Genomic DNA, 11324 nt, shown 5'->3' on the forward strand with positions numbered 1-11324 from the left:
CTAACAGTCATTCCAATCTGTAAAAGACTATTTGGATTTGGATTCTTGATCCCCCTCCCACAATTTTTATAGAATCTATAATGTCGATACATCCGGTCGCATTTGGAAGAAGAACACAAGTAAAACAGTCAGCAAACGGGAGTGGATGTAGCTGCTTCCCATGGACCTTCTAAAAGCAAACAGCAAGCAATCAAACTAAAAAACCAACTCGGGAGCGGGTGTGGCTCGGTGGTTGAGTGCCTCCTTCCCACACACGAGGTCCTCGGTTTGATCCCTGGCCCAGTACCTCAAAAAAAAGTAAACAAATCCACGAAAGCACTGATAAAAAAGATGCCCTTTTCTGAATGTCAAAAAGACACACTCTTTCTCAAGGTCCTCACCCATCTCAGACCCCCACCACACCTCAGAGGTCAACTCCATCCATTTGGTACTTTAACCCAGAACTTCTCCCAGTATTCTGTTAATTGCTGTGTTGGGATGGACCAGAAGATGAGCTCATTGAGAGCTGTGGAATTGTCCTCCCACCTTGAGCTTCAGTTCCTTCCTGATGCCATTCGTTTTAGGTTTTTTTCATCTGGAGATCTTTCTTTGCAGATGGTGGAAACAAAACACAAGTTATTCATTTATCTTTTCTTCATATGTTTAATAACTTTGCCACAAGAGTGGACCTGCAGCCCTTTTGGTCTTATTTTTCTTATAATCATACCAAAAATTTTTTTTGTCATTGTAGTTACCAATTTTGGCAAGTCTTAATTTGTTCTGAGTTTCAGCTCTCTTCACTTTTTATTGCCCCCTTTTAAATGGCCTTAAATCTCCTTTCCATTATACACATTCTTTCTTTGGATACTTTTCTCATATTTCTCATCTTCAGATTTTTACAATTTGGGATCTGAATTTTATTTTGATATCTTTTCACATTTACTGAACTATGTTATCCTCAAAAATAACAACATAGTCCCTTTCTATGGCATGCTCCCCGAGGTCTATGCAGTGGTGTTACGTATCATTTTTCATTTTATTCTCAGCTGTTATTATCATTTCAAACCAGAAAACTGAAATTCAGATTGCTTCTGAAGTCACGCGGCTGGGACTAATAGAGTTGAGGCTGATGCTTCCGTGGGGCTGTACCCTTTTCCCTAATGATTTGAGGTCATCTTTACATGTTCTTAAGTATTTGCCTATTCTCCAGGGTCCCTCTTTGGCACAGTAGCTTCTAAGGTGACAAGGTTGTTGCTTTCTCAAGGAGTCTGTTGCTTCCTTTTGGTAACCATGTTTGTGTAGAGTAGACACCTGCACAACGTCGTCTACCTGGAAGGCCTCTTACTTCGGGCTAATGATCTTGTAGCTGGGGACGGGGGTGTTGCTGGGCTCCTACTTAGGAACGCAGTTTGCAGAGTACGTGGTGCCTGTTGCTTCAGGGTCACCTCGTTACTTTCCCCTCCCTCTGCTCCCAGATCTGAGATCATCACAGACCTGCGAGGTCATAAACTTGACACAGAAACTTCTTCCCATTCCTTGTATTACATCCCTGGAAGACAACCTATCCTTCTCCTGCCTTATATTCTGTCCAGACCCAAATCCTATCAAGTCACAGGGAGACATAGGGAATTTTCTTATATCTTTACTAAAAGCTGGCCTTTGTCACTAAATGCCATTGCTATAGCAACATCTGTAATGACAATCACTGTTCATAACCCCATCTGCATTCTTTTCTTTTTAATATTACTCTGCACCGATTTCATTGGATTTACTGAGTTATACCTGATGTCTTCCTCCAGAAATCATTTTTGTTTGTTTTCTTCATTTACTATTTACCAGCAAATCTCAGAGGAAATAGGTTCTCCCTATCCATATGATATACTTCATTTTTAGCCAAAAATCCATTATATTTAAAAACAAATTTTAAATTTATCAAGGTAATATAATATTTTGTGGGAAATTTAGGGAGTGAAAAGAAAACCCAAAGCAAAATCATCTTCAGTCCAGTTTCCCTTGGGTAGAGAGTGATGCAGTTTGCATCCCTTCTGTGCTTCTGGAGTTGTGCTTGATTTCACACCCTAAATCCTGGTCCTAACCCAGCAGCTGTCTTTCTTAGTTCATTCCTTTCTGGAATGCATGTTTTTCCACCCTGTCCACTGCATTCTCCACATGTCTAAATAGTATGGTAGTAATGACAGGTTGACATAAAAGGGGCAGAAGAGCCATGGGTAGGGAAACTATAAATGAGTCTAACTCTGTTACTTTGGGGAACATATATTCCTTAGTAGGTCCCTGTCAGTGGAAGCATCAATGTCAAGAGATATTCAATACTCGTACCCCATTTTTTCTTCAAAAAGTCAAAACATCATTCAGAAGGAAAGACTAAATATAACACCTGTCTCTTATACCCTTCTGTTTCCTACCCAGGAATTTATAGAATTTAAAGATGTTTCCATGTGTCTTCTACCAAGAATCACCTGTTCTCACGTGGGTCATGGGGCATGGCTGTCTTCAGCTGGTGTTGTCAGTGAGTCCTCAGCTGTCACTCTTCCTCACCCTGGAGTCATCTGTCTCCTGCCAGGCTCCTCTGTGAGGTGTGAGATTCTCCCTCCACCCCTCATCCCTGTCTGCTGCTGCACGGGCTGCTGGGCAGCCCCAGGGGAACAGGCTGCTGCTGCTCGTGTGGGACAGCCCTCGGCATTCCAGAAGAGCAAACGTTCTGGGGACTGCATTTGAGGAGGCTTCAGGGTGGAGGTGATGCTTGATATGAGCCCTGAAGGTCATGAGTGATGAGAGCTAGCAGAGTGGAAAGGAGAGGGCATTCCAGTCCCAGGGGGCAGTGGCCCTGGGCTGCCAGTACCTGGGTTCATGCCTCCATTCAGGAAACCGTGAGCAGACCAGTGAGGCCGGGAGGGAGCTCGTCTGCGCTCAGCCACGATACAGAGTGCAATAGGAGCCAGATGGTGCAGGGATTGAGGGCCTGTACTCAAGGCAACGTTGTTTCAGAGGGTTATTTGTGTTTCTTGTACATGGCAATATTTTGCAAAACTTTCTACTTTGTTGCTATGTAAGGTAAGGGAGAGGACAAATAAATATTGCTTGTAAGGGTTATTTAGGCAGGTAATCTGAAGGCGTGGATTCAGATGACCATGGTAATCGCTGAAGCTGCCGTACATACTTAGAAGGTATGAGTTATTGATTGTGTAGTGAAAATACAGGGTAGCACTCAAGGAGAGGGTACTTGTCAAGCACCTTTCAGTCGAAAGTGACAGGAAGTCTGGATCAAAGAGACTTGAACAATGAAGGGAAGTTGGCATCCTCGATAGCACCGAGCCCAAGGCTTCGGGGAAGTGTGGCTCTCGGTGATCAAATGCTGTCGTCAGTAGCCTGCCTCTTGTCTTCTTTTGGTCTTGTTTTCCTATGCCCTGGCGTCATTTGGGGCAGCTTCTCCCTTGTGGTGCTTCAAGCCCGTGGTCTAACAGCTTAGAAACGTGCCTGTAAGGACTACTTTCCTTGATTTTTGTTCTTTGCAATTTTCAATCCTATAGATATTATGATTTTATTTGCTTATTCTGATTCCCTCCATGCTTCACAAGAATGGAGACATTTTCTCATGTTTATTACCCTATCCCCAGGGCATAGAAGAAAATTGAAAAAAAAATATTTGTTGAATGAATGTTTTTCCCAAGAATTCAAGAAAAAGTCCCAAGTCCTGCTCTCACTGATCCAGCTTGTGATTCCTGGCTCTGCTTGAACCTGTCCTTCCAAGAGGACATGGTGGCCAAAAGTGGCCAGACGGAGAGCACCTACCCATCTGTATTAGACAGGGTTCTCTAGGGAAATAGAATCAATGGGAGATATCTGTCAATAGTATGTGATTCTATAAGAGTCTCTCATGCAGCCATGGGGATGCACAAGTCCAGGTTCCGCAGGCAGGCTGCAACCTGGGGCTCCAGTGAAAGTCCAGTGAAGGTTTTTGATGCGTTCTGGGGGATGTTGGCTGTCTAAAGATGAGCTGGGAAATTCTCCCTCAATGCTGGAATCACTTCCCCTTTTAAGGCATTCAACTGATTGGGTTAAGCATCACTCATTGCTGATGGCAATCTCCCTGATTGATGTAATTGTAATCAGCTATCTATGATTTACCACTGCAGTCAATGGTGACTAAAGTTCATAAATGCCCTTGTATTACAATTAGCCCAGTGCTTGCTAGACCACACAACTGGGCACAATTACCTGGCCACGTTGACACAAGAGCCTAACCATCACAGTCCACACCTCGTCAACTCAGCAACCATACACATTACCTTAAACCATACTTAGTCTCTAAGTAAAAACAATAGCAGGCATGCATATATATATATATATATATATATATATATATATATATATATATATATATATCCACCTAACAATGTTCAACCCTTCTGCATACAACCAGAAACCCATTAATTCCATACAGAATAGGCTGCAAGTTCTTGGGTAATATTCCCTCTCAAACTAGACATCCTCAAATATGATATGAAATGGATACAACTTGTTATATGATAAGGAAAAAGTTTGGGGAAGAAGACAAATTTGTTTTCTGTACATCATCATCATCATCATAATGAAACAAAGAAGAAAGATTCCTGACCATTATAGTCCTCGTTTCTGTAATTGGCCACGTGGTTGGAGTTCATATTTATCACTACCTTCTTCCACTACCCATTTCATGTTTCCAATACCCTCAGCAAACACTTCAGCTGGCCTTGGTTCTTTGCCTGGTGGGGCGACCCAAACTTTCCTTCCTGAAGATTCTGGGTCATTGTTATTCCTGCTTGGATTGAGTTGTTGCAATTCCACTGACTTTAATCATAGGACATGGCCATACTAAGAGATGCTCTAGAGGATCTGTATTCCAGGCAAACTATTCTTTATCCCTATTATGTAGATGCAGTCCTATTCCCCCTTGATAGGATCAATCACCCCAGCCAGTATAGTAATTTCCTTATTTGACTGTTGATTCCGAGGTAAGAAGAGCCCAAAGTGGCCAGGTGGCAGTTTTAACTCCAGTTCAATGGAATCATTGCTGTGTTCCCTGGTGACAGCACTCCTTTTGGACTAAACCCTGTAGACCAGCAGAGTTTGAGATTGCAGGGACAGGAAGCAAAAATTTTCCTAGTGGGTCACTAGTGGTAATAGTGAGTGGTGCCACTTCCATTTGCACCCCTTTATTGCTGTGCCCATGGATCCTGGTATTGGGAGAAACAGCACCATAGAGTGGATGCTAATTTAAAGCATACACAGCCTCCTGGAGAACATTGCCCCAGCCCTGCAAGGTACTGCCATCCAGTTGGCTTTGTAATTAAGTCTTAGAAAGGCCATTCTACCGTTCTATTAATCCAGCTGCTTCAGGGTGATGGGGAACATGGTAAGACCAGTGAATTCCATGGGCATGTGCCCATTCCCACACATCATTTGCTGTGAAATGGGTTCCTTGATCAGAAGCAATGCTGTGTGGAATGCCATGGCAGTAGATAAGACATTCAGTAAGTCCATGGATGGTAGTTTTGGAAGAAGCATTGCATACAGGAAATGCAAACCCATATCCAGAGTATGTGTCTATTCCAGTTAAAACAAACTGCTGCCCGTTCTATGGTGGAAGTGGTCCAATGTAGTCAACCTGCTAACCGGTAACAGGCTGGTCACCTCAAGGAATGGTGCCATATTGGGGACTGAGTGTGGGTCTCTGGTGCTGGCAGATTGGGAACTCAGAAGTGGCTGTAGCTAAGCCAGCCTTGTGAGGGTAAGTCCATGTTGCTGAGCCCATGCATAACCTCCATCCTTACCTCCATGGCCACTTTGTTCATGAGCCCACTGGGCAATGACAGGAGTGGCTGGGGAAGGAGGCTGAGCATTAGCCACAGAGCAGGTTCTCTTATCCACTTGATTATTAAAGTCTTCCTCTGCTGAAGTTACCCTCTGGTGAGCATTCATGTGGGACACAAAAATTTTCATATTTTTTGCCTGCTCAAAAAGGTCGATCCACATACCTCTTCTCCAGACCTCTTTGTCACCAATTTTCCAATCATGTTCCTTCCAAGTCCCTGACCATTCAGCCAAACCATTGATAACAGCCCATGAATCAGTGTACAAATGCACCTCTGGCCATTTCTTCTTCCAAGGAAATGAACAACCAGGTGCACTGCTCCCACTGGGAGGATTTGCCTTCACCACTGTCCTTCAGGGATGTTCCAGAAAGGGGCTGCAGTGCTGCAGCTGTCCACTTTTGGGTGGTACCTGCATATCATGGAGAACCATCTGTAAACCAGGCCCGAGTTTTCTCTTCCTCAGTCACCTGATTGTAAGGGACTCCCCAAGAGGCCAAAACTGTGGGCTGGGAAAGAGAAGGTAACACGGCAGGGGTGGTGACCATGGGCATTTGGGCTACGTCCTCATGTAACGTACTCGTGCCTTCAGGACCTGCTCAAGCCCTATCTCATATATACCACTTCTATTTTATTATGGGGTGCTGCTGTGCATGCCCGACTTTATGGTTTGGTGGGTCAGACAATACCCAGCTCATGATAGGCAACTCAGGTCTCATGGTAACTTGATGGCCCATGGTTAAGCCTTCAGTCTCCACTAAGGCCCAGGAGCAGGCCAAAAGCTGTTTCTCAAAAGGGGAGTAGTTGTCTGCAGAGGATGGCAGGACTTTGCTCCAAAATCCTAAAGGTCTACATTGTGATTCTCCCATAGGGGCCTGCCAGAGGCTCCAGACAGCATCTCTGTTTACTGTGGAAACTTCCAGCTCCATTGAATCTGCTGGGTCTTATAGCCTAAGTGGTAGTGCAGCTTGCACAGCAGCCTGAACCTGATGCAGATCTTCTTCTTGTTCCAGTCCCCAGTAGAAAGTAGGAGCTTTTCTAGTCACCCAGTAAATGGGCCAAACTAGCACACCCAAATGAGGAATGTATTGTCTCCAAAATCCAAAGAGACCAACTAAGGGGTGTGCCTCTTTTTTGATCAAAGGAGCAGCCAGATGCAACAGCTTATCCTTCACTTTAGAAGTGATATCTCAACATGCCCCACAACACTGGACATCTAGAAATTTCACTGAGGTGGAAGGACCTTGTATTTTAGTTGGGTTTATCTCCCATTCTCTCTCATGCAAATGCCTTACTAATAAGTCTAGAGTCTTTGCTACTTCTTGCTCACTAGGTCCTATCAACATGATATCATCAATATAATGGATGAGTGTGATGTCTTGTGGGAGGGAGAGACAATCAAGGTCCCTGCGGATAATATTATGACATAGGGCTGGAGAGTTGATATACCCTGAGGCAGGACAGTGAAGGTATACTGCTGGCCTTGCCAGCTGAAAGCAAACTGTTTCTGGTGGTGCCTGCTAATAGCAATTGAGAAAAAAGCATTTGCCAAATCAACAGCTGCATACCAGGTACCAGGGGACGTATTGATTTGCTCAAGCAATACCACATCTAGGACAGCAGCTGCAATTGGAGTCACCATCTGGTTAAGTTTATGATAATCTTGGGAAATGGACTTGGCCCAGTGGTTAGGGCTTCCATCTACCACATGGGAGGTCTGCGGCTCAAACCCCAGGCCTCCTTGACCCGTGTGGAGCTGGCCCATGCGCAGTGCTGATGCACGCAAGGAGTGCCGTGCCATGCAGGGGTGCCCCCACGTAGGGGAGCCCCACGCGCAAGGAGTGCACCCGTAAGGAGAGCTGCCCAGCACGAAAGAAAAGTGCAGCCTGCCCAGGAATGGCGCCACCCACACTTCCTGTGCCGCTGATGACAACAGAAGCGGACAAAGAAACAAGACGCAGCAAATAGACACAGAGAACAGACAACCGGGGTGGGGGGGGCGGGAATTAAATAAATAAATAAATCTTTTTAAAAAAATGATAATCTACTGTCATCCTCCAAGATCTATCTGTTTTCTGTACAGTCCAAATAGGAGAGTTGAATGGGGAGGTGGTGGGAATCACCACCCCTGCATCCTTCAAATCCTTGATGATGGCGCTAATTTCTGCAATCCTTCCAGGAATCTGGCATTGCTTTTGGTTTACTCTTTTGCTAGGTAGGGGCAATTCTAGTGGCATCCACTTGGCCTTTCCACCCATAATAGCCCTCACTCCACAAGTCAGGGATCCAACAAGGGGATTCTGCAAGTTACTGAGTATGTCTATTCCAATTATACATTCTGGACCTGGGGAAATAGCCACAGAATGGGTCCAGGGACCCACTGGACCAACTGTGAGATGGACCTGAGCTAAAACTCCATTAATCACCTGACCTCCCTCAGCCCCTTCTCTGACTGGTGGACCACAATGACATTTTGCATCTCCTGGAATTAATGTGACTTCTGAGCCAGTGTCTAATAATCCCTGAAATATCTGATCATTTCCTTATCCCCAATGCACAGTTACTCTGGTAAAAGGCCATAGAGCTCCTTGGGGAAAGGTGGGAGGAAGATTAAGAGTATAAATTTGGGGCAGTTTAAAGGATCCTTCACCAAGGAGACCTGGCCTCCTCCTCATTCAAGGGGCTCTGGGTCTATAAACTGTCTCAAGTCTGGGAATTGATTAAGCGGCCATGATTCTCTGCATCTGTAATTTGAGTTAGGGTTTCCTTCACTCGACCACACTCTTCTGTTTATACAGATCCAGAAGAAATTTATTAGACTGCCCCTCTATTTCACTGCTAGGTGCCCCATGATGTGTTAGTCAACACCATAACTCTACATGACTCAGATATTTTGAGTGCTTTCTTGACTCTGCCTTTCATTTGCAGTGGCCATGCCCACCTTGACTTTGGTGATTAACTGCTGATTCGCGACTCTAGCCAGACTGACATTCAGTCATCCCCATAGTGTTTAAGGATTCTAATTCCATCACAGCCCTCCCTGGAGTAATATCTGGACTACAGAGAAGAGCAACCACAGTGCTCTTCAGGGAAGATGGAGTTAGTCTTACCAATTTATTCCTCATAGTCCTGGTTAAAGGTGTGTCTTCTGGACATTCCTGGGGTGGGTGGGCAGCTCTCAAATGGTAAATCCATTCTAGCATTCCAGTCTCCCTAAGCCTTTGAATTCCCTTTTCTACTGTGTGCCAGGGCAAATCAAGCATCTCAACCTCAGACATGCTAAGCCATCTTTTAGCCCATGTTTCACTCAGCAACCCAAACAACTCGTAGAGTCCTTTCTAACCCCTCGAGCTACAGCTTTGAATCCAAAATTTCTATTTAGTGGGCTCATATCAGTAAATTCAGCCTGATCCAACTTTATATTCCTTCCACCATCATCCCATACCCTTAGTAACCATTCCCATACATATTCCGCTGATTTCTCTCTATATAAGTTGGAAAACTCATGCAGTTCTTTCTGAGTATACCTTACTTCCTCATAGGTCACACTTTGTATTTCACCTTTGGGGGCTTGTTGTGATTTTAGTCTAGTAATAGGTCTTTTTTTTTTTGGTTAAATCATTTTATTTTTTTGGTCTTTATTCATTTTAATAGGTCTTGAAGACAAGAGAGGTGGTGGGGGTGGGCAAGAAGAAGAATTCAAAATGCCTTACAAACTGCTGACTTCAGGGCATTCCTTTGCAGTTTCTTCTGATGAGACAGGATTAATCTCTTCAGGCAGGGGTTGGAAGGCAGTTTTCTCAGGGCAGACTGGAGGCTTGGCAGTGCATGCTGGAGTTTGGCTGGTATGTGCCTCAGGGCTGGGAGGAGGTCCAGACTCCTTGGGGTGGGCTGGAGGCTGATAATACAAGGTTGACGAGGTGTGGTCTCTACAGGGCAGGCCAGGGCAGGCTTATCTGGTAAAGTCTCTAGCAGAATTCAGGGTTCCAATGTCTCCATCAATATCATCATCATCCCATATGTCTCCATCCCAATTCTCTGGATTCCACTCTTTTCCAATCAATGCCGTCACTTTAACTGCAGAACCCTGCGGGGTTGAGATTTTAGTTTCCTTTCTAAGTCTGTTACTCTTTCTTTTTATTTTATTTTTTATTTTTTTATTTCTTTTTATTTCTTTCTCTCCCCTTCCCCGCCTCCCCCCCCCCCCCCCCCATTCACTGTGTGTTCTTCTGTGACCACTTCTATCCTTATCAGCAGTACTGGGAATCTGTGTTTCTTTTTTTTGTTGTTCTGGCATCTTGCTGTGTCAGCTCTCTGTGTGCACGGTGCCATTCCTGGGCAGGCTGCACTTTCTTTCGCGGTGAGCCACTCTCCTTAAGGGGTACACTCCCTTTGGGGCTCCCCTACATGGCGGACACCCCTGTGTGGCACGGCACTCCTTGCGTGCATCAGCGCTGCACATGGGCCAGCTCCACACGGGTCAAGGAGGCCCAGGGTTTGATCCGCGGACCTCCCATGTGGTAGGCGGATGCCCTATCCACTGGGCCAAGTCCGCGTCCCTGTTACTCTTTCAATGAGAGTCTGAGTTTCGTTCTCAGATATTCTGAGCCTGTGACTACAGGAGACAGAATTTTCTTTCAGAGCACACATAGAAACTTTCACATCATCCATTCAGTGTTTAAGTTTCAATTTTGAAGCCTTTAACTCATCTCTTTCTTTTTTAACAGTATCCAGAGTATCTAGGAGGAGCCAGCCAACATCATCATACCATCTGACTCCATAAAACTCTGTTAAGGTGTTGAAAACACTCTCACCCAGATCCTTGCTTCTTATAAGTGTGGAAGTAGGGGAATCCAGTGATGCCATTTTCCATATCTCGAATGCCAACTAACGCTATGGACTGTTAGCAGCCTCTTTGTTATTGGAAAGGGAGTTGTCAGTACCCTTGAATCCAAACAGAGTAGAGGGCCAATTGCAAACCCCCAGAACCACCTCAGATACCCCGTGTTTAAGACTCTGTTCCTCACAAACCACTCCTGGTACCAAGCTGTATTGGCCAGGGTTCTCTAGGGAAACAGAGCCAAAGAGAAATATCTGTATGCAATTATAAGAGTCTCTCACACAGCTGTGGGGATGCACAAGTCCAGGTTCCACAGGCAGGCTGCAACTAGGGGCTGCAATGAAAGTCCAGTGAAGGTTCTTAACAAGTTCTGGGAGATGTTGGCTGTCCAAAGATGAGCTGGGAAATTCTCTCTCAATGCTTCCCCTTTTAAGGCATTCAACTGATTGGGTTAAGTGTCAGTCGTTGCTGACGGCAATCTCCCTGACTGATGTAATTATAACCAGCTATCTATGATTTACTACTGCAGTACAGTCAACTAAAGTCCATAAATGTCCTTGTATTACAGTTAGCCCAGTGCTCACTTGACGCAGCAACTGTGCAGTTACCTGGCCGAGTTGACACGATAGTCTAAC

The sequence above is a fragment of the Dasypus novemcinctus genome, chromosome 8 (genome assembly GCF_030445035.2).
Source record: "Dasypus novemcinctus isolate mDasNov1 chromosome 8, mDasNov1.1.hap2, whole genome shotgun sequence".
NCBI classification, from domain to species: domain Eukaryota; kingdom Metazoa; phylum Chordata; class Mammalia; order Cingulata; family Dasypodidae; genus Dasypus; species Dasypus novemcinctus.